The sequence below is a fragment of the Mirounga angustirostris genome, unplaced genomic scaffold (assembly GCF_029215605.1).
Source record: "Mirounga angustirostris isolate CCGP_5_RB_7025 unplaced genomic scaffold, mMirAng1.0.hap1 SCAF_15, whole genome shotgun sequence".
In the NCBI taxonomy this organism is placed as follows: Eukaryota; Metazoa; Chordata; class Mammalia; order Carnivora; family Phocidae; genus Mirounga; species Mirounga angustirostris.
The window spans coordinates 9,524,099-9,544,546 of NW_026991723.1; the positions used below are offsets into that span (position 1 = coordinate 9,524,099).

At 40.1% G+C, this 20,448-nt stretch overlaps 1 long non-coding RNA gene across 1 annotated transcript in view; it reads right to left on the reverse strand.

Annotated features, from left to right (window-relative positions):
* Nucleotides 1–3,791: 3,791 nt before the first annotated feature.
* LOC129046031 (uncharacterized) overlaps nucleotides 3,792–20,448 on the reverse strand; it is a 414,819-nt gene continuing 398,162 nt past the window's right edge. The window contains exon 3 of the long non-coding RNA XR_010407794.1: nucleotides 3,792–3,903. This is a non-coding gene — a long non-coding RNA (uncharacterized LOC129046031). The remainder of the gene's footprint in view (nucleotides 3,904–20,448) is intronic.

A 20,448-nucleotide genomic window follows, 5' to 3' on the forward strand; every position in this document is an offset into this window, starting at 1 on the left:
AATATTTGTTTTCAAGGTAATTGTTCTCTTCAGATTCTTTTTCACTACACTTCACATTTTTCCACCTATCTCAATGGCTGGAAGTCAAGGAAAGGACGTGGTTTCTTCACCCCTCCCCCCACGTGAAGGAGGGTAGAAGCAGGCTCAGAGGCACAGGAAAGATAATTCATGGAGGCAAAATAGTCAAGCACTTATGTGGGGGCAGGCGTGTGCTGCATGTGGGTGTCCTGAAGATGGCCATTAGCTTAGTAGCAACCTAAAGTCTCCAGGTTCTTGAAAGACAAAGATCCTTAATATCCAGAGCATGGAATCATTTTAGGAAGGAACCAATATTAGGTCCATTTATGCATTTCAACCTCTTTTGCTACAACCCCCAAAAAGCAATATAATCCACATTACCATGTAATTATACACACGCACACCACTGAAATAAAATTTTCACAAAAAAATACTTATCCTTTCTGCCTGTGAGTCACTCTGATCTATTCATTTTTTTTTAAATACTGTATAAAGCTCACTAAATTGTTTTCGTGACTTACTAAAGGATTGAAACTGGCAATTTGAAAAATACCACATTAGGGGCTTGATGAAGGATCTGTCCAAGTGGTGATATGTGAGTGGTAGCAAAGTGGAGGAAAGAATGAATAGGATGGGAATAGTTTATTCATCAAACAGGAGAGGTCAAGTCAATCCAGCACATCAGATGAACTTCTAAATGTATAGGGGTCACAGACCATCTTTTCCTGAATTTGCCCGTCTCATAGACTATCATTTGTTCCAGCCAAATTTCTTCTGAAATGGACTTTGTGGAATATAAAATACTATTTAAAATCAAAATAATCTTAATAACAGTATACTTAAGTTTCACATATGTCTTAATAGAACTTAGTCAATTCAAGGCTATATCTTTTCATACAGAGTTCCCAAATTTAGTAGCCTCTAAAATAAATCCAAAACATGTATTTAGTCAGCCTATATGCATAAGTAATATGACACCTGCCTCCGAAAGTGAAATTGGGGGAACTACACATTATCTGGGCCCACCTTAGAAATGTTGACACCTTTTCCGCTGCCTTGAAGGGATGTGGGTGGGTGAGAACTGACAGCAGCATCATAATCCACAGGCGTCTTGTAGTAAAATGAAAACAAGCAGTGAAATTGCCATTGTGGGAAAAATTTAATTACCAGGGAAGTCAGTTTTGCTTCAGAAATGACTAGGATAAAAATATATATATAATTTTAAATGCCAAACAATAGGCACTCAAATAAACCAAAATATCCTATCTGTAAGAAAACAAGTGAGGGCAGTTTGATGGGCTCCTCTAGCTGCTGCTGAGTCAATAATCGATCCATGTAGATGTCAGGTGCAGCTTTTACTGAGTTTTATTTCCAACATAATTGTGGTTTGCAAAGCAGCAGAGAGTATCTTGCAGTTAACCAGTTTCGTCGAGAATGAACACACAGTTCAAGAGAAAGGCCAGAACTTGCAGGCCATTCCCAAGTGGGAGTTTCAAGAGAACATGGGGAGGCGGCGTTGGTCACTTGCAGTATTATCTTTGCTAAGCTAAGTGTACTCTGTTGACAGCCTCCTTCTCCCTCCTGAGCCTCCTCTAGGAGTGTACCTCCAGAGAGCCATGCACCACAGAAGAGCCAGAATGAAGGTCAGATGCCTCCAGAGAGGGTTCAAGCAGCCCTCTGAGATTCACTGGAATCTGCCTCCTGGATCTGATTTCCTTTCACAGTGGATAGTACAGTTCCAGAAGCCCCCGACCTCTGGGTGAGCCTGGGAGGGCTGGATTCCAGAGTGGGAACAAGAAGAACACATGAGGAAAGACAGAGAGGGCAAGCCAACAGTTGAAAGTAAAAGAGCATCACCATGTGTCCGATCCTGGAGGGAAGGACAGAGATCCTGACAGGGGCCGAGGCAATGAGTCAGAAGGCAAGGAGGTCAGGATGGGAGCCGGAAAGCTGGGGGTGGGTAAGACGTGCCGGAAGTCAAGGCTCAGTGTGTGAAGACGGCAAGGGATCTGGGTGCTCACACTACTGGGGCCGGACGCACGGCAGGGACTGAGAGCTGTTTCGGACTCAGAGTTGGGCCTGACAATACTGTAATGTGGTCTCAGGCACCGAGTTGTCAGCCTGGGCTGAGGACGGCGAGAGTGGTGGAGAGGAAAGGAGTGAACACCTCTGTAAACCAGCTCCGCGGGCACCCTCAGCTGTCAGCCATCATCTCAACACCTTATGAGACCATCTCTCACACCTGACTGTGCACGGGGATCGCCTGGGCATCTTGTTAAAATGCAGATTCTGATGGGGCAGGTCTGGGATGGGGCTCGACATTACGCTTCTCCATCAAGCTCCCAGGAGATACCAATGCTCCTCATCTGAGAGGCACGCTCAGAGTCACAAGGTCCCATCGAAATTTTTTGTTCATTTTTGTTTTGTTTTGAGAGAGAGAGTGCATGCATGTGAGCTGGGGTGGAGGCAGAGGAGAAGGAGAAAGAGTAGACTCCCTGCTAAGCACAGAGCCCCAGGCCGTGGCGCTGGATCCAATGAACCTGAGATCATGACCTGAGCTGAAATCAAGGGTCTGACGCTTAACCGAAGGAGCCACCCAAGCACCCCGGTCCCTTACAAGTTTTTAAACTCCTCTGAGGTGCCCAGCATTGCCCATTGCTTAAATCACAATGCTACAGTTTCTGTCCCCTTGATGTTTCTCTTCAAGGGTTACAAACAACAATTCCTTAACTATATCTATAATTATACTCCTTAGAACACACGTACACACACCATATCCTCTTTATGTCACCATAATTAAATAAGGGACAGAATTCAAAACAGGACTTAGACATCCTGGTCTTCCTTACTGCATACCAAAGGCCTGGCTTGTAAGTATAGGGATCAGGACAGAATATAGCAATTGACGGAAGGGAAAGATGGGAAAAGATTAACATTTATTTAGGGTCCACCACGGACCAGATACTTACTGTGCTAGGTGGTGTTCACCATGGCTAAAAGCTTGCTGAACTCCTATATTCCAAGCCCTAGACTGAGGACTCGTCTCACATTCCCTCATCTATTTCTCACAACAAACCCAGGTGTTGTTACTTATTAAAACTCCCAGGGGCACCTGGGTGGCTCAGCCAGTGAAGCATACCACTGCTAACCGCAGCTCAGGTCATGATCCCAGGGTTATGAGATCGAGCCCCGTGCATCAGGCTCCACAAAAATGGGGAATCCACTTGGAATTCTCTCTTTCTCTCTCTGCCCCTCCCGCCACCTTCTCTCTCTCTCCCACTCTCAGGAAAAAAAAAAAAAAAAAAAACCTTACAAAAGAGAAATCCAGGGCTCTGAGGGGTTAAGCAGTTCCCTAAGGTGACGTAAGTGTTCAAAATGGGCAAGATGTGATCCCACCCAGTGAATAATAATCCAGGGAAATATTGTTAGTCCTGTTTTTTTTATATATATAGGAGAAAACAATTCATAGGTGGCAAACATGCTTTCAAAACTGCCCTAACCAAGAGGTTTTAACCCTTGCTGCAAATAGGCAGCACCGTGGGGCCTTTAAAAATAATTTCTCTACCCGAGCTTCACCCTCAACCAAGTAAGCCCCAATCCCTGGAGGCAGGACCTAGGCACGGGCATATTCTAAAAGTTCCCCAGGTGATATATTTTTAAAAAATTTTTTTAATTTGAACATGAGTCCTCCAGGACAGCCAACTGTAAAAGGGGAAGATGAGGCAGATCAGTCCCTGTCATCATGAAGGAGGTGAAGATCACATACCTGGAGAATGTGGTTTTACTGCACCCCGCTGCCAGGGCTCAAGCCGACTGCCATGTCTCCGTGGAGTCCGGCGGTAACGGAGGAACACTGCCTACAGGAAGTGGTCACTGAGCTGAACTCTGAAAGAATGAAAAGAATACAGCATGAAACAGATGACAAGGCCAGAGTTTGATGACCCCTGTTCACGTGTCCCTTTGTGCTGATGACTTTACTGCAGAAGAATCTGGTGAACCCGGTCGTAACAGTCAGGCCTCGTCAAGTTCAATGGTGTCTAGTTTCTCAGCACATCTTCTCCGGGAGTGGGTGGGTTTTGCTAATACCAAATTGTAGTTGGAAAAGTGTTTTCATTACCAAGGATTTACTTAATATGTTAGATAGGGTACAGCTTCAGACTCAGGAATGGTTTTGCTGGGCTTCCAACATTATGTCACTGTTTCACGGGAAGACCGTGACTTCCATTAGCATTGGACGTGAGCAGGTGTGAATGATACTTATCCAGGCAACTGCTTGCAAATGGAAATTAGCTGGAGTATGTTTAGTGTGAAGGTGTGTGTGTGTGCACAGATGTGGGCTGTAAAAAACAGCCCACCAGGGCAATGTTAACGGCCAAAGAAGTTGATGTAAACAAATCAACAGACTTATTGATGATTTAGTAGAAACAACCAGTTGCCCTGTCAGGGGGCATCCCCACTCTTCTTTATGGAGAAATGTCCACAGTATGAGAGGTAGATTGCAAGAAAGAGTTTAAAAATTATTTTTAATTCAAGAAATTAGTACAAATAAAAATTTTTTAAAGGATTAATACAGAGACTCTATTTGCCTTATAAAATAGTTTCCCTATACCTATAGGAGAACAAAGTATCTATCTTATCTACTGGTATGTACATGCATATCTTCACATACATTTTTCCTTAAATTGCTTTATCACGAGATTAGATGAACCACTGATATAATATCAGAAGTAGGAAGGGAGATATATCAGATATATCTTCTTCACCCTTAACACCCAACCCTCAGGAAAGAGAGTCTCAGGATGCAAAGACCTGAGCAGCAGCATGTTCGGTGTGAATGAGGGCAGCGGGGAGGTGGGGAGGCGGGGAGGCTAGGAGGCTGGAGCAGTCAGCCACAGAAGGGTGGAGGGAGAAGGGCCAGGGCCTCTTGGCCACATTAAGGACTTAGGTTTTTATTCCCTGTGTTTTTTGTTTTTTTTTAAGATTTCATTTATTTATTTGACAGAGAGACACCGTGAGAGAGGGAACACAAGCAGGGGGAGTGGGAGAGAGAGAAGCAGGCTTCCCGCCGAGCAGGGAGCCCGATGCGGGGCTCGATCCCAGGACCCTGGGATCATGACCTGAGCCGAAGGCAGACAATTAATGACTGAGCCACCCAGTTTATTCCCTGTGTTAAGAAATCACTCAAGGATTCTGTGCAAGGGGATGCTATTATCTGATTTCTATCTGGAAGGGATTTCTCTGGCTGCCCTGAGGAGACTGTGGAAGTTCAGAAGTAGAAGAAAAGGAAACAGGATGTTGTTGCAGGAAATCACAGAGATGAGGGTGCCAGCTATTCAGGTGGTGAGAAATGATGGGACAGGTTTTTGAAGACCGAGCAGATTCAGGACTTGATGAAGGATGCAGTGATGGAGAAAAGTCAAGAATATGCATTCAGGATGGATGGCATGTCACTCTTGAGATGTCTAGCACACATTCAAGTAGAAAAACTTTATAGGCTGCCAAATAGGTAAGTTTGGGGTTCAGAGGCAATGTCAAGGCTAGCAATATATGTTTCTGAGTTATCAGCATGCAGATGGTATTTAAAGTCAAGCAACTGGATAAGGCACCAAGGGAGTGAACAGGAAAAAAAGAGGGCCAACCGTGGGGCAAACTGACCTTTAGAAATCTGGATTACGAGAGGTGTCCAACAAAGAGAACTGAAAAAGTGTAGCCATCATACCATGAAAGAAAGGAGGAAAATCAGGAGTGTGGTAGATCAGCTTTCAAACTTTCTTCTTAGAACAGTGTAACTCCTTTCAAAAACTATTGCTAAATCTGGGCACCTGGGTGGCACAATTAAGTGTCCAACTCTTGGTTTCAGCTCAGGCTCTGATGTCAGGGTCATGAGATTGAGCCCCATGTCGGGCTCTGTGCTCAGCAGCAGAGTCTGCTTAAGACTCTCTCTGCTCCTCCCCCGTGCACTCTCTTCTCTCTAAAATAAGTAAGTCTTAAAAAAAAAAAAAAAAAAAAACCCACACACAAACTATTGCTAAATCTAATCTTACAAGAAGCCAACAACAACAAAACATTTTAAACCCTGCTGTTTAAGAAAGGAGTGTTGGGGATGCTGGATGTGTACCTGTTGGTAAGAAATGCTTCCTGAACCCTGGGCTTTCTGAAGGTCAACCGTCCCCTCATTGGGATAATTAGAGGTTCCTAACCAAAGCTTCATGTCTGTCCATTTCTTACACTCCAGAACCCAGCGGAGAGCAAGGGATTGAGGAATTACACTTTGGTAAACTCATTTGGGGTCAGAAGAGATAGGTGTGACTGGCAGGTACTATAGACTGAATGTTTGTTGTCACCCCAAATCCATATATTGAACCCCTAATCGCCAATGTGATGGTACCTGGCGATGGGCCTTAGGAAGGTAATTAGATCATGAGGGTGAAGCCCCTATGCTGAGATTAGTGCCCTTATGAGAAGAGATATACTGCCATTCTCTCCATCCCATGAGGGCACAACCAAGAGGAGGTTCCTTGTCAGGATCCAAATCAGCCAGAATTCAATCCCAGACTTCCTCGGCTACAGAACTGAGAGAAATCAATTTATGTTGTGTAAGCCACCCAGTCCATGGTATCATGTTATAACAGCCGAAACTGCCTGAGACAGCAGAGAATGGAAAAATACAAACAAACAAACAAAAACCCACCCCAAGACCAGCCAGGGGCCTGTCGACAGTAGGACACGTCTAGGGAGTGTGAAATGTGAGGTGAGGGAAGCAAACCCATGCTTGGCTCTTTGAGCTCTGCTTCTGAACAACTCTTACAGGAAGAATTCAGACCAATGTGCTGCCGTGGGGAGTAAACACATTTTGTCCACGAGTTGGGTATTTTCTCTTTCTTTTATGTTTTGTAATTTTTGTAATGTTTTACGCTTTCTAATTCTTCTTGAACTTGGATCTTCATCTCAGGAGACCACAGGGCCTTATTTGCCCTGATAATCCATTGATTTCACTCAGACACAGTCTGCATCTCAGTCTGGAACCTGTAGTTAATTACTTTTCAGACTCACTTCTACATACTGGGAAACTGACTTTGGTTCCCACCAAGCAAAATGTTTTCCTTCTTTTAAAACTATTACTTGTCAGTGAAATTGCAATTTAAACAACTTCTATTCATTTCCTCCTTATTTTAATGGGGATCTTCTTAGCGATATTCATGCATCTTTTATAAAAATTCACTCACGTAGCATTTATTTACTGAGCACCTACTAGGAATCGGGTACTGAGCTGGGCACTAGGGCGCAGTAGGAAACAAGACAGACAAACATCTCTGCACTCAGGAAATCTGCATTCTTCAGAAGCAAATGTGTAAGGGGGAAAGGGCAAGTCAAGTTAGAGAAAGCTTTTAATTATGATTAGCATAAATGAGGTAATAAAGGTAATGTGAAGAGAGTACCTGTGCAGACCATTTTCCACAGAATGATCTAGGACACACTCTGAAATGGTGACATTTGAACTGAGGGGCATGCCTGAGGCAGCTATCCAAATGACTTGCAGAAGGGTCCGAGGCAGAAGGAACAAGTAGAATGTCTTGGAAAGGTAAGTGGCCTGACCTATCGAAGGAAAAGAAAGGAAGCCATTGCATCTGAAGCTACAGAAGGAGCGACAGAGAGGGAGATGGTTAGAAAGGCTGAAGGGGGAACAGATCTCACAAAACCATATAAAATCTAGAAAGAAGGTCTATTTATTCTAAGGGGGATGGAAGTCAAATGCTTTCAAGGAGGATGGAGACTTGATCTAGTGTACATTTTTTTAAATTAAACTTTTATATTTTGAGGCAATTATAGATTCCCAGGCAGTTGTGAAAAATAAAACAGATCCCATGTACCCTTTTCCCAGGTTCCCCCAATGGTAATGTCTTGCAAAATTACAGTACAGTATAACCACCAAGATACTGAAAGTGATACAATCCACCAATCTTATTCAGATTTCTCACGTTGTATATGTACTTGTGTATTTAGTTCAATGACATTTTTAACAGACTCTATTTTTAGACCAGTTTCAGGTAAACAGAAAAAACAGAGCAGAAAGTACAGAATGTTCCCATGTGTCCCCTGAATCCACACACTCACACCTCTTCCACCATGAACCTCATGTACAATAGTGCTATATTTGTTATCATCCATGACACTACACTGACACATCATAAAGTCCACAGTTCATATTAGGGTTCATTCTTGGTGTTTCATATTCTATGGGTCTTGACAAATGTATAATGACACATCTCCATCATTATAGTATCATATAGAATAGTTTCACTGCCCTAAACATTCTCTGTGCTCCGCCCATCACCTCTCTTTCTTTCCAACCCAGGGCAACCTCTGATCCTTTTACTGTCTCCTTTTTGCCTTTTCCAGAATGTCATATAGTTGGAATCATACAGTAAGTATCTTTTTCCGATTGGCTTCTTTCACTATTAATATGCATTTAAATTTCATCCATGTCTTTTCATGGCTTGACAACTCATTTCTTTTTAGTGCTAAGTAATGTTCCGTTGACTCTATATACCGCAGTTTATTTATCCATTCACCTACTGAAGAACATCTTGGTTGTTTCCAAGTTTTGGCAATTGAATAAAGTGAATAACACTACCATAACAATCTGAGTGTGGACACAGTTTTCAACTCCTTTGGGGAAATGCAAAGGAATGTGATTGCTGGATCATAAAAGTAAATTTAGTTTTGTAAAAAAAAAACTGGCAAACTGTCTTCCACCATGGCTGTATTCCACCACCAGAATGAGTTAAGAGTTTGTTGCTCCATATCCTTGCAAGCATTCAGTGTTGTCAGTGTTCTGGATTTCAACCATTTTAAGAGATGTGTAGTGGTATCTCATTGCTTTTAATTTGCATTTCCCTGATGACATATGATGTGGAGCACCTTTTTCATATGCTTATTTGCCATCTGTGTATCTTCTTAGGTGGGGTGTCTGTTAAGGTGTTTAGACCATTTTTTAATCAGGTTGTTTGTTTTCTTATTATTGAGTTTTAAGAGTTCTTTGTACATTTTGGGCAACAGTCCTTTATCAGATATGTCTTCTGCAAATATTTTGTCCCAATCTGTGGCTTGTATTCTCAATAAGTCATCACCATAGCAAAGGTCATTTAGGTTTTCTCCTATATTAATCTTCCAGGAGTTTTACAGTTTTGAATTTTCAGTTTATGTCTGTGATCCATTTTGAGTTAAATTCTATGAAGGGTATAAGGTCTATATCTAGAATTATTATTATTATTTTTTTGATATTTGGAGTATTCAGTTAACTCTTTTTTTTAATATGTTATGTTAATTACCATACATTATATCATTAGTTTTTGATGTAGTGTTCCATGATTCATTGCTTGCATATAACACCCAGTGCTCCATGCAGTTTGTGCCCTCCTTAAAACCCATCACCAGGCTAACCCATCCCTCCACCCCCTCCCCTCTAGAACCCTCAGTTTGTTTCTCAGAGTCGATAGAATTATTTTTATTATTTCTTACATGTGGATGTCCCGTTGTTCCAACACCACTTGTTGAAAAAAGTATCTTTACTGTATGATCTTTGCTCCTTTGTGAAAGATTAGTTGTCCATATTTATGTGGGTCTATTTGTGGGCTCTATTCTATTCCACTAATCTTGTGTCTCTTCTTTCACCAGTACCACACTGTCTTGATTACTGCAGCTTTATAACAAGTCTTAAAGTTGGGTAGTGTCAGTCCTCCAAATTTGTTCTTCTTCCATACTGTGTTGGCTATTCTGGGTCTTTTGCCTTTCCATATAAACTTTAAAATCAGTTTGTTAATATCCACAAAACAACTTACTGGAATTTTGATGGAGATTGCATTGAGTCTATAGATCAAGTTGAAAAGAACTGACATCTTGATAATATTTAGTCTTCCTGTGCATGAATATGGAATATGTCTCCACTGATTTAGTTTGTCTTTGATTTCTTTCATCAAGAGTTTTGTAGTTTTCCTCATATAGATCTTGTATATATTTTGATAGATTTACCCCTAAATATTTCATTTTTTTTCACTAACATAAATGGTACTGTGTTTTTAAACTCAAATACCACTTACTCATTGCTGGTGTATAGGAAAGCAATTGCCTTTTATATATTAATCTTTTACTCTACAGCCTTGCTATATCATTTGTTATTTTCAAGTTTTTTCATCAGTTCTTTCAGATTTTCTACACAGTTATGTCATCTGTTAACAAAGACAGTTTTATTTCTCCATTCTCAATCTGTATGCCTTCTTTCTCCTTTTCTTGTCTTATTGTATTAGCAAGGATTTCCAGTAAGATGTTGAAAAGGCATGGTGAGAAGGGACATCTTTGTCTTCCACCTGATTTTAGTGGGAACGCTTCAAGTTTCTCACCATTAAATATGAGGCTGGCTGTACAATTTTTGTAGATTATCAAGTTTAAGTTATTTTCCTCTATTTCTAGTTTACTGAGTTTTTATCATGAATGGGTATTGGATTTGTCAAATGCTTTTTCTTTTTTTTTTTCTTTTTTTTTTTATTAACATATAATGTATTATCTATTTCAGGGGTAAAGGTCTGTGATTCACAGTCTTACACAATTCACAGTGTTCACCATAGCACATATCCTCCCCAGGGTCCATCACCCAGCCACCCCATCCTTCCCATCTCCCTCCACTCCAGCAATCCTCAGTTTGTTTCCTGAGATTAAGAGTCTCTTATCGTTTGTCTCCCTCTCTGGTTTTGTCTTGTTTCATTTTTCCCCTCCTTTCCCCTATGATCCTTTGTCTTGTTTCTCAAATTCCTCATATCAGTGAGATCATATGATACTTGTCTTTCTCTGATTGACTTATTTCACTTAGCATAATACCTTCTAGTTACATCCACATCATTGCAAATGGCAAGATTTCATTTTTTGATGGCTGCATAATATTCCATTCCACATCTTCTTTACCCATTCATCTGTTGATGCTTTTTCTGCAACTACTGATAGGATTATGCATTTTTCTTTTTTAGCCTGTTGATGTGATAGGTCACATGAACTGATTTTCAAATGTTGAATCAGCCTTGCATATCTGAGATAAATCCTATCTGCTTGTGGTACAGAATTCTTTCTATACACTGTTGGATTTAATTTGTGATTTTTGTATCTATGTTTACAAAAGATACTGGTTTGTAGTTTTCCTATAATGTCTTTGTCTAGCTTTGATATTAGAGTAATGCTGGCCTCATAGAATGAGCTAGGGATCCATTCCTTCTGCTTCCATTCTTTGAAAGAGGTTGTAGAGAATTGGTATAATTTCTTCCTTAAATGTATGAATTCGTCAATGTAAAATTCACCAATGCACCTATCTGGGTCTGGTGTCTTCTGTTTTGGAAGATTATTAATTATTGATTTAATTTCTTTAATAGATAGAGGTCTATTTTTGTTCATTTTTATTTTTTATTTTTTTTAAAGATTTTATTTGACAGAGAGATAAAGAGAGCACAAGTAGGCAGAGCAGCAGGCAGAGGCAGAGGGAGAAGCAGACTCCCTGCTGAGCGGGAAGCCTGACGTGGGACTCGATCCCAGGACCCTGGGATCATGACCTGAGCCAAAGGCAGATGCTTAATGACTGAGCCACCCAGTTGCCCTATTTTTGTTCATTTTTAAATAAGGTTGCTCATTTTCTTATTGTTGAGCTTCAAGAATTCTTTTGGAAATTTTAGAAAATAGTCTTTTACATTAGTCTTTTGAAAATATTTTCTCGGCCTGTGGTATGAGTTCTGTGGAATTTCACTGCAGGCTCATGTATGATCAGCACTGTCAAGATACAGGACAGTTCCATTACCACAGGATCCTTTATAGTTGCCCTTTACAACCATACCCACCTCCCTCTTGTTCTCCTTCCCAGTCTCCTCCCATGGCAATCACTAATCTGTTCTCTATTTCTATAATTTTGCAATTTAAATAATGCTTTATAAATGAAATCATAAAGCATATAATCTTGGAGGACTGGCTTGTTTCACTCAGTATAATTCTCTGAAGATTCATTCAGGTGTTTTGTGCATCAATAGTTCATTTCTTTTTATTGCTGAATAGTATTACACAGTATGGATGTACCACAGTTTGTTGAAACATTTACTCATTGAAGGACATCAGAGTTGCTTCCAGTCTTTGGCTATTGCAAATAATGCTGCTGTGAATATTCACATACAAGTGTTTGTGTGAGTCTAAGCATACATTTTTCTGGGATAAATGCAATCGCTGGTCACAGAGTAATAAATTTTTAGACTTAAAAGAAACTGAAAAACTCTTTAGTAAAATGGCTATACATTTTACATTCGTACCAGAAATGTATGAGTAATCCAGTTTCTCCAAATCCTTGCAGGAATCTGGTTTTGTCACTATTTTAAATTTATTTTTATAGTTTGCAGTGATTACTCATTGTGGTTTTATTTTGCAGTCTCCTAACAGCTAATGATGTTGAATGTGTTTTCATGTGCTTGTTGGCCATCTATATATCCTCTTCAATGAAATGTCTATTCATATATTTGCTCATTTTCTAACTGGATTGTCTGGGAATTGTTTTAACTATTGAGTTTTGAAGGGTTCTTTATATATTCTAGATGCAGAATCTATGTCAGATATGCAATTTGTAAGTATTTTCTCCTCCTTTATACCTTGTCTTTTAACCCCCTTAGCTGAGTTGTTGATAGAACAAAAGGTTTTAATTTTGCTAAGTTCACATTTATCAATTTGTTTCCATATTCACATCATATTCATTCATTTCATTTCATGCTGTATTTTTGGTGTTTAATAAGAATAGTTCATCTACTTTGCCAATCTCTGTCTTTTAATTACTGTATTTAGACCATTTACATTTAAGACAGTTATTCATATGTTAGAGCTTATGTCTACCATTTTGTAAGTTTGTTTGTCTGTTTTCTATTTCTTATTCCTGTGTTTCTATTTTCTTGTCTTCCTGTGGAATAACTTGAACAATTTTTAGAATTTTAACTTAATTTTTTTAAAAGATGTTACCTATTTGTCAGAGAGAGAGAGAGCACAAGCAGGGAAGAGTGGCAGGCAGAGGGAGAAGCAGGCTCCCTGCTAAGCAGGGAGCCCAATGCAGGACTTGATCCAGGGACCCTGGGATCATGGCCTGAGCAGAAGGCAGACACTTAACCGACTGAACCACCTAGGTGTCCCTTAACTTAATTTTTAACAGTATTTTTTAGTGTATCTCTTTGTATAGTTTTCTGAGTTATTGTGATATAGTTTAAATTTTTTAAAGGGTCACAGGCTGCTGTTACTAGAATGGGTTTGAAAGTAAAAAAATTAATGAAGAAAAACAAGTGGAAATGCTATTGAGGTTATTACACTAGTTTACAATGGTTACTTTAAGTGTTGCCCCAATTGGTATAGTCTCCAGAAAAGCACAGGCTTTTCTATCTGGGTGAAATATTATTTCTCACCCCTTTCACCTAAACTTTTTCTCATCTTTTATTTTGTCACTTTCATCTAGAAGCCATTTAATTCTTAAGATTGGATTTCTGTGTTGCCCCAGATAACCCCTAACACCTCCAATTATACAACTAACTACATGCATTTGTAATTGCTTATTTACTTGGCTGTTCTTCCTATTACACTATGAACTCCATGAGAGAAGAAACATATCTTTTCCCTTCTCAGAATTAACCCCTCACAGAGTGTTTGGGACCTAGTAAGCCCTCAAAGCATATCTACTGACTGAATCAATAAATTTTGTGAGATAGATGCAATGTCTTAAAAGGGCAAATTGTCTTCCAAAACATGGTCAGTTTATTCCCATAGATGTTATCAAAGTGCTTCAATATAGTATATGACCAATTTTAAAGATTACTAATTCAAAACCACACAGTTTAAGTTTGCTTTTACTATATTCCACTAGAATTGGGTTATAAACAATAAAAGAAATATTAATTAGCATGTTAATTATACATAAAAGCACTCAGTGTGCTAATGCATGATTTTTTAAAAAATGCTCTTTCTGGTCACTTCCGACTGGAAGAGAAACAGAATATTGTTGCAGAACTATTCCAGTGCATCAAATCATTATTTCAACTCACAGGGCACTGTGGATTAATCACTTCAGCATCCAAAATGAGTTCTGGTTTTCATTTCCCTGAGGTTTCAAAGGTAACAAACCAAAACCTCCCTTTTTTATGTTCCAAGGAAATATAGCTGAACCCACAACACTCATGTAACACCAAAAAGTGGCCCGAAAAGCTTCTGCTGCCGAAACCTTTATGTGCAGATCGTAACCCAGAGGAAACATTTTTGGACAAATGTGGATGAGGCCTTTCTGCACTGGATTCACTATTCAAAGGGCTGACACACAGGACGACAGTGTGGCAAGGGAATCAGTATTCCAGGCTATGTTATTCTAAACAGTAATGCATGACTGCTCCCGAAGGAAAACAAACCATGCAGCCAGCCTGCCTTTATCTTTCTGTCAAGAGCATAATTGTATTAAAATTGTTTACATATAGGACAGTGGGATTTTCCCAGAGTAGAGTGATGCTGCTTTATCAATAACCTGGCTTCTGTTTTTGTTAGGTGAGATCTAAGGGGATGTTGGCTTCATCTGTAAAAATATGACAGGAAGGAACACTAGTGGTGAAAAATAAACAATGACCTTCTTGGATTTTCCAAGGAATGATTTTCACAAGAACCACAAGATGGCATTGTCTGCTATGGGACTGTGTTCTGACACTCAGCAAGAATTGACAGCAGAAAATGGAGAGACTGGTTTTACATTCCTTGTTTTATTTGGGAAATCTTGTACTTCCTTTCATCAGCTTTGTTCACTGTGTGTTTGTGGTTGTGGTGAGCGTTGGGTTGTAAAGGAGGAGAAGGGGTGGGAAATGAGTCTTGGGCAGCCTCAAGAAGGGCACTAAAAGGCTGTAATGAAATAAAGAGCAAAGGAATTTGGGTAAGGACATAGGAGCTCCTACCTGCCACAACACCAGATTCAAAGACTCAGCTTGTGTTTACAGAACAGAGGGGAATTTAGACCTGATCCAGTTACTTTAGTTCAAGAGCTTCAGATATCTGTTTGCGTTACTCATATCTAAAAGACTGTCTTTCCCTTTGGCATCCCTCCATATCTACCTACACGGCAACTCCAAAGTTAAATTTCTATAGAGTGTGTAAGATGGAATATAATCTCTTGTCAGGTTATCTCCAGTCCCTGAGCATGATGCCATTAATGTAAAGCAAAAACAACAAATTTATGACAAATGCCTATGCTGAGCCTTGAACTTTACAGAAATTTCTCATTTTAAGCCCCATACAACCCCTTTTTGTAGGTATTACAGATGAGGAAATTGAGGCTCAGAACAATTAAGAAACTAGAGCAAACTCGTAAAGTGGTGTCCTATAATTTAGTCTCAAATTAATCCAACCCTATTGCCCATGGGCTTTCCATTATAACACACTGTTTTCAAACAGAAAGACCTTTTGCAACTAAGCAAACCTGAAACAAGTGTCAAAGTTCTGTCTTTAGCCCTAGTGTACCTATCCATAACCAGAAGGTTGCTCACAGGCCATAAGCACCCATATGGCAGACACTATGCCTGTCCCACACTGCTATTCTTCAATGTTCTGGTTGAGATGTCTCGTTACTATCACACATAAAGGGATGGGATAGTTGTACTTGTTCCCTCAATGGACCAGAAATTCGACTGCATCTCCCAGGTCAATTTTATATCATGCTTTATGAACCACTGTTCATGAGTTTTCTGTGAGTCATGTGCAGTCTCAGTGCCATACAGGAGTTTGCAATTTGAGGACTTAGAACTTGTTGTAAAATGTATGGTTTTTGCAAAAATCCATCAGTCAAAGTCAGCAATCTTAGATACCAGACATATGCCAGGAGCTAAAGATTCAAAGATGCATAAGATGACGTTCCTACGGAGCTTAGAGTCTAGTGAGGGAGACAGACACATAAAGAGATATAATTTCATCATAATCTGGTAAGTGTTATAAAAGAAGTAGGAACTGGAAGCTAAATGAACACAGAGATGGGCATTTACTCCATGTTGAGGTGAAGTTCAGGGAAGGTTTCTTGAAGGATATGATATATTAGCTAGGCCTAGAAGGATGATTTAGAGGCTACTGTTAAAATAGATTAAGTCTTCATCTTTTCCTCCTACTCTTCACTAGAAACCCACTTGGTAGGGAAACCTTTACCAAGCCTTGGTTGAGTTATCAAATGCTTATTTTGCGGTACATGCTGGTTATTCTTCATTCTATCCCCCAAATGATTTACGCTATCTTCACTGAGAGGCTAACCTCCAGAGGCCACATCATTTGACTCCATTACCCTTTGGCTTCAGTTGGATTTGGCCAATGTGGAAGCACCAGGTGAAGATTCCACGGAAGAAGAGAGACTAGAGTATTTATAACTCACACTGCTTTCAGATTTGTTGCAATTATGCTAGTCACCAGATCATCCTAGGATAGAGCTTCTGTTAGGGACCCTCTTCCTTAGCTGCAGCTCTAAACTCGGCTCTAGGCACACCATTTCCACCTTTGCCCTGTTGCTGGTGCCCAGGTGCCTCAACACCCCTTGCTGGTTCCCTTAACCCTTCCCACCCCTCTCTAAATTATTCTCTTATTAAAACAATTATTTACAGATTCCCTTACAAAGGCACCACCTGTTTTCTGTGGGACCCTGACTAAGAATGTAAGAGAGAAGGAAGAGCTTTCTTGCAGCTATACCATCTATAACATGTGGCCTCAAAGGTTCTGTGGGAGAGAAAAAGAGGTGTGGAAGCAGCACATTGCTGTTAATAATCTGGGCCTACGAGTAACAGAGTCACTTCTGTTCACCATCCATTACTCAGAACAAACTTCTGCCTAATGAACACCAGGTTCATGGCGAGATTTGTGGAAGAGGTGACAGCTGAGCTTGGTCTCAAAGAGTCAGACAAAATTATAGATGATAAAGGAAGGGGAGGGTGTTCCAGACAAAGAGAAGGACATGTTTAAAGGGAAGGCAGCAAGAACAAGTAGGAGTCTTCAGAGCAGTGTACATATTTTGACACAAGCTGAACTCTAGGAGGTCATGAGAAGGTGGTAGGAAGTGTGGTAGGACAGGAAGGCAGTGGCCACGTGATGAAGGGCTTTGTTTGCCGTAGTTAGAATCTGGGGGGTTACCCTAAAGTTTATGAGAAGACATTATAGGGTTTCAAAGATGGGGGAAGTAACATGAAAAACATTAAATTTTAAAACAATTATTATCCTAGCATGAGGAGAACACATATCAGAAGGGAGTGAACCAGAAAGCAAAGGGGCTCTGGTTTCAATCTGGACACAGACAGGAAAGGCCAGAAGCAAGTCAGCAGCAGTGGGGGCAAAGAGCATGATGGACTTGGCATGACTTCCAGCCGAGACTTCAACAGCTCTACAACCTGGAGAGGAGGCAGGACAAGTGAACTTGGACCTTTAAGGCTTCTGAAAAATGTCCCTTGATAAAGCATGATACATTCCCTGAGACAGCACATAAGAATAAGAGGCAGATGGTGATGGGTATTAAAGAGGGCACGTATTGAATGGAGCACTGGGTGTTATACGCAAACAATGAATCAGGGAACACTACATCAAAAACTAATGATGTAATGTATGGTGATTAACATAACATAATAAAATTAAATTAAAAAAAAGAATAAGAGGCAGAAGATAAAGGGGACAGTTTGAGATACGCTGAGGTTGAGGCTTCCGCAGGATCCACAGGAGGAGATGTTCAATAAATAACTGGAATAGAATCAAGACCTTGGCTGGAGATACAGAACTGAGAGTCAACAGAGGTGGTCACTGAAGCCCTGGGAATAGACACAAGTAACCAGGAAGAACGGATAAGAAAGCTCAGGATGCACCTCGATGAGACCTAGCAGAGGGGACACCGCTAAATAATGAGCTCCAGAGGAGACATGGATAAATGGTGATCCAGGGGTGTGAAGGCAATGCTCGGAAGTGAAACATGGGTTAGAATAAGGGGAGCATGAGGGTGACGGAAAAGGAAATCCCATCAAACAATGAGTCTGTGAGTGGAAAAGAGGGATAAACAATGAACTACACATTGCAGAGAGGTCATCAAAAGTCAGAGAGATGGGGTAACTAAGGCAGCAGCTCTGAGAATTTCTGAATCAGCAGATTAGAGAAGGCTGAGTGTACAACTGTAAAAATGCCTTGGTTAATATGCCCAAATACAAGTCAGCGGGTCAGTGTCCTTCCTTCCCAACGATTATCACACAGACTGATGTCCATACATTTTTCTATGGACCGACGGTGCACTGTATAAAGCAAATTTGGAAACTGCTAATTTGATAAATTTGGGAATTGCTTAGGCAGCAAATCTAAAAATCTCTAGTATTTTTTAATTGAGTACTTAAGATCTACTAGGCACAGCCATAGTGCTTTATGTTTTGCTCCCTTGTTTAATCCTGTGAAGAGAATATTATTGCTATTAACAGACACAGAGGAATCAAGGGCTCAGATAGATAGTATGGCGCACCTAAAATTGAACAGCTGGCAAAGGACAAGTCAAAGGCAATAGCCAAGTCTTCAAATTACCAAAGTTTCAGCCACCAGCCATCCTGTCTCAAAGTGGTCAAAGAGGAAATGCCCCTAGGCAATCAGTTCTCTTAAAACAGACAAGCAAGCAAATTTGTAAATCAGGGAATCTTGAAACCTTAAAACTATTATCTAGGATTGTCTCACACCCTCTACATTGAGCATTAATGTTTCATGGTTCCTCCTTCCATTATTCTCTTTTAAATAACATGAAGATTTGTTATTAAGCAGCATCTCACTCCAAACCTGGGTCCCTACTGGACTTATGCTGTGTCACAAGGGGTAGAGAGACCAGAAAACGAGGTACCTGCCTCAGTACTACCTAGAAATAGCCTTCCCCACTATGCAAGCTTCCCCTTGTCTCCACCTCTCCTGCTCACACATCCGTGGTGACTAGGGGAACAGGAAAATGTAGTGAAAGGATTTAGAGTGTTCAGGAAAATCAATCAAACACAGTGACAAGCAAACCTCCTTTTGAAGGAAAAGTAGTAATAAATAAATAAATAAATAAAAAATAAAGCAAAACTAGTAGTGTCTTAATATACGTAACATACCACTATATAGTTAATTATGTAATTAATATGATAATAATATAATAATTAAAAAGTATCTGTGACTGCTGATGGAAGTGACAGACAATTGAGGGACAGGAAGGGCAGGGCCATGATAGCATGTTAATTTGCTCCTCGGGCAGAGACAGACCAAATATTACCTTGTCTTGTCTTTGATAAAGAAATGCACATTCAATTATATGCTTTATAAATGTGAAATCAATCTCTAAGAAACTGAGAATCAGAATATTTTGTATCTTGATCATCACTGTAAAATATTAAAATACATGATAGAACATAATCAAACACATTCAAACAATCAATCAAACATGATAGAACAAAACAAACCACGAAAAACATACAAGAAAGATGAGAGTACCAAAATCAGAAGATGTAAAATAAGGTATAAAATATAAATTAAACATCATTTGCTTAAATATCCTTACTAAAACACAAAAGCAGTAAACATAAAATGGTTGTAGTTCTTTATCAAAAGGTAAATAGTCCCAAACCAAAAATGTATCATATATGGAAAACATATACAACAAAATGATACTAAAAATTTATGAATAAAAAAAGGAGGAGCAAAGATCCATCAGGAAAATGCAAAGTTAAAAAAAAGGAAAATGGGTATTATTAATATCGTGGAAGGTAGAATTTGAGAAAATATTATATGGCATAAATGAGGCCATTCTGAATTGTCAATATGTATAATGAAATTATGTTAGACACCAACTTTATATAATGGATCAAATCCTTAGTAAAAAGAAAAAACTGAGTGAAACACAGGGAGAAACTGACAGGAACCCAGATGCGTGGGAGGTTAAACAAAGCACCATTTGTCTGTGTGGTAAGTAAAGATCATCAGTACTCCTGAACGCGTATACCTACTGCTTAGATGCTTCTACCTCACCTTCTGCTCACCTTCTGCTCACAGACACGACGTCAGCCCTAGCTCCCCCACATTCCTCTGTGTGAAGCACGACAAACCTGAAGATTTACGAGGCCCAAACAGAAACTATCAATGAGAGAAGCCGCCAAGTAGAGAAAGGCCCATGCAAAGGGCACAGGCAGTACCTGGCCCCAGACAGTTTCCACCAAGGAAGGAGAACAGGGCTGTGTTGCAAGGAAGCCAGAACCTCGGACTTGTAGGTGGCCTCTCAATTTTTCAACATTAGTTCGCTTCATTACCAACAAAATAAAGCAAGACTCCACTTTGTGATGAATCTAGCCCGTAAAACTCCAGTCCAGTTCACAACGTCCATTCTAGGCT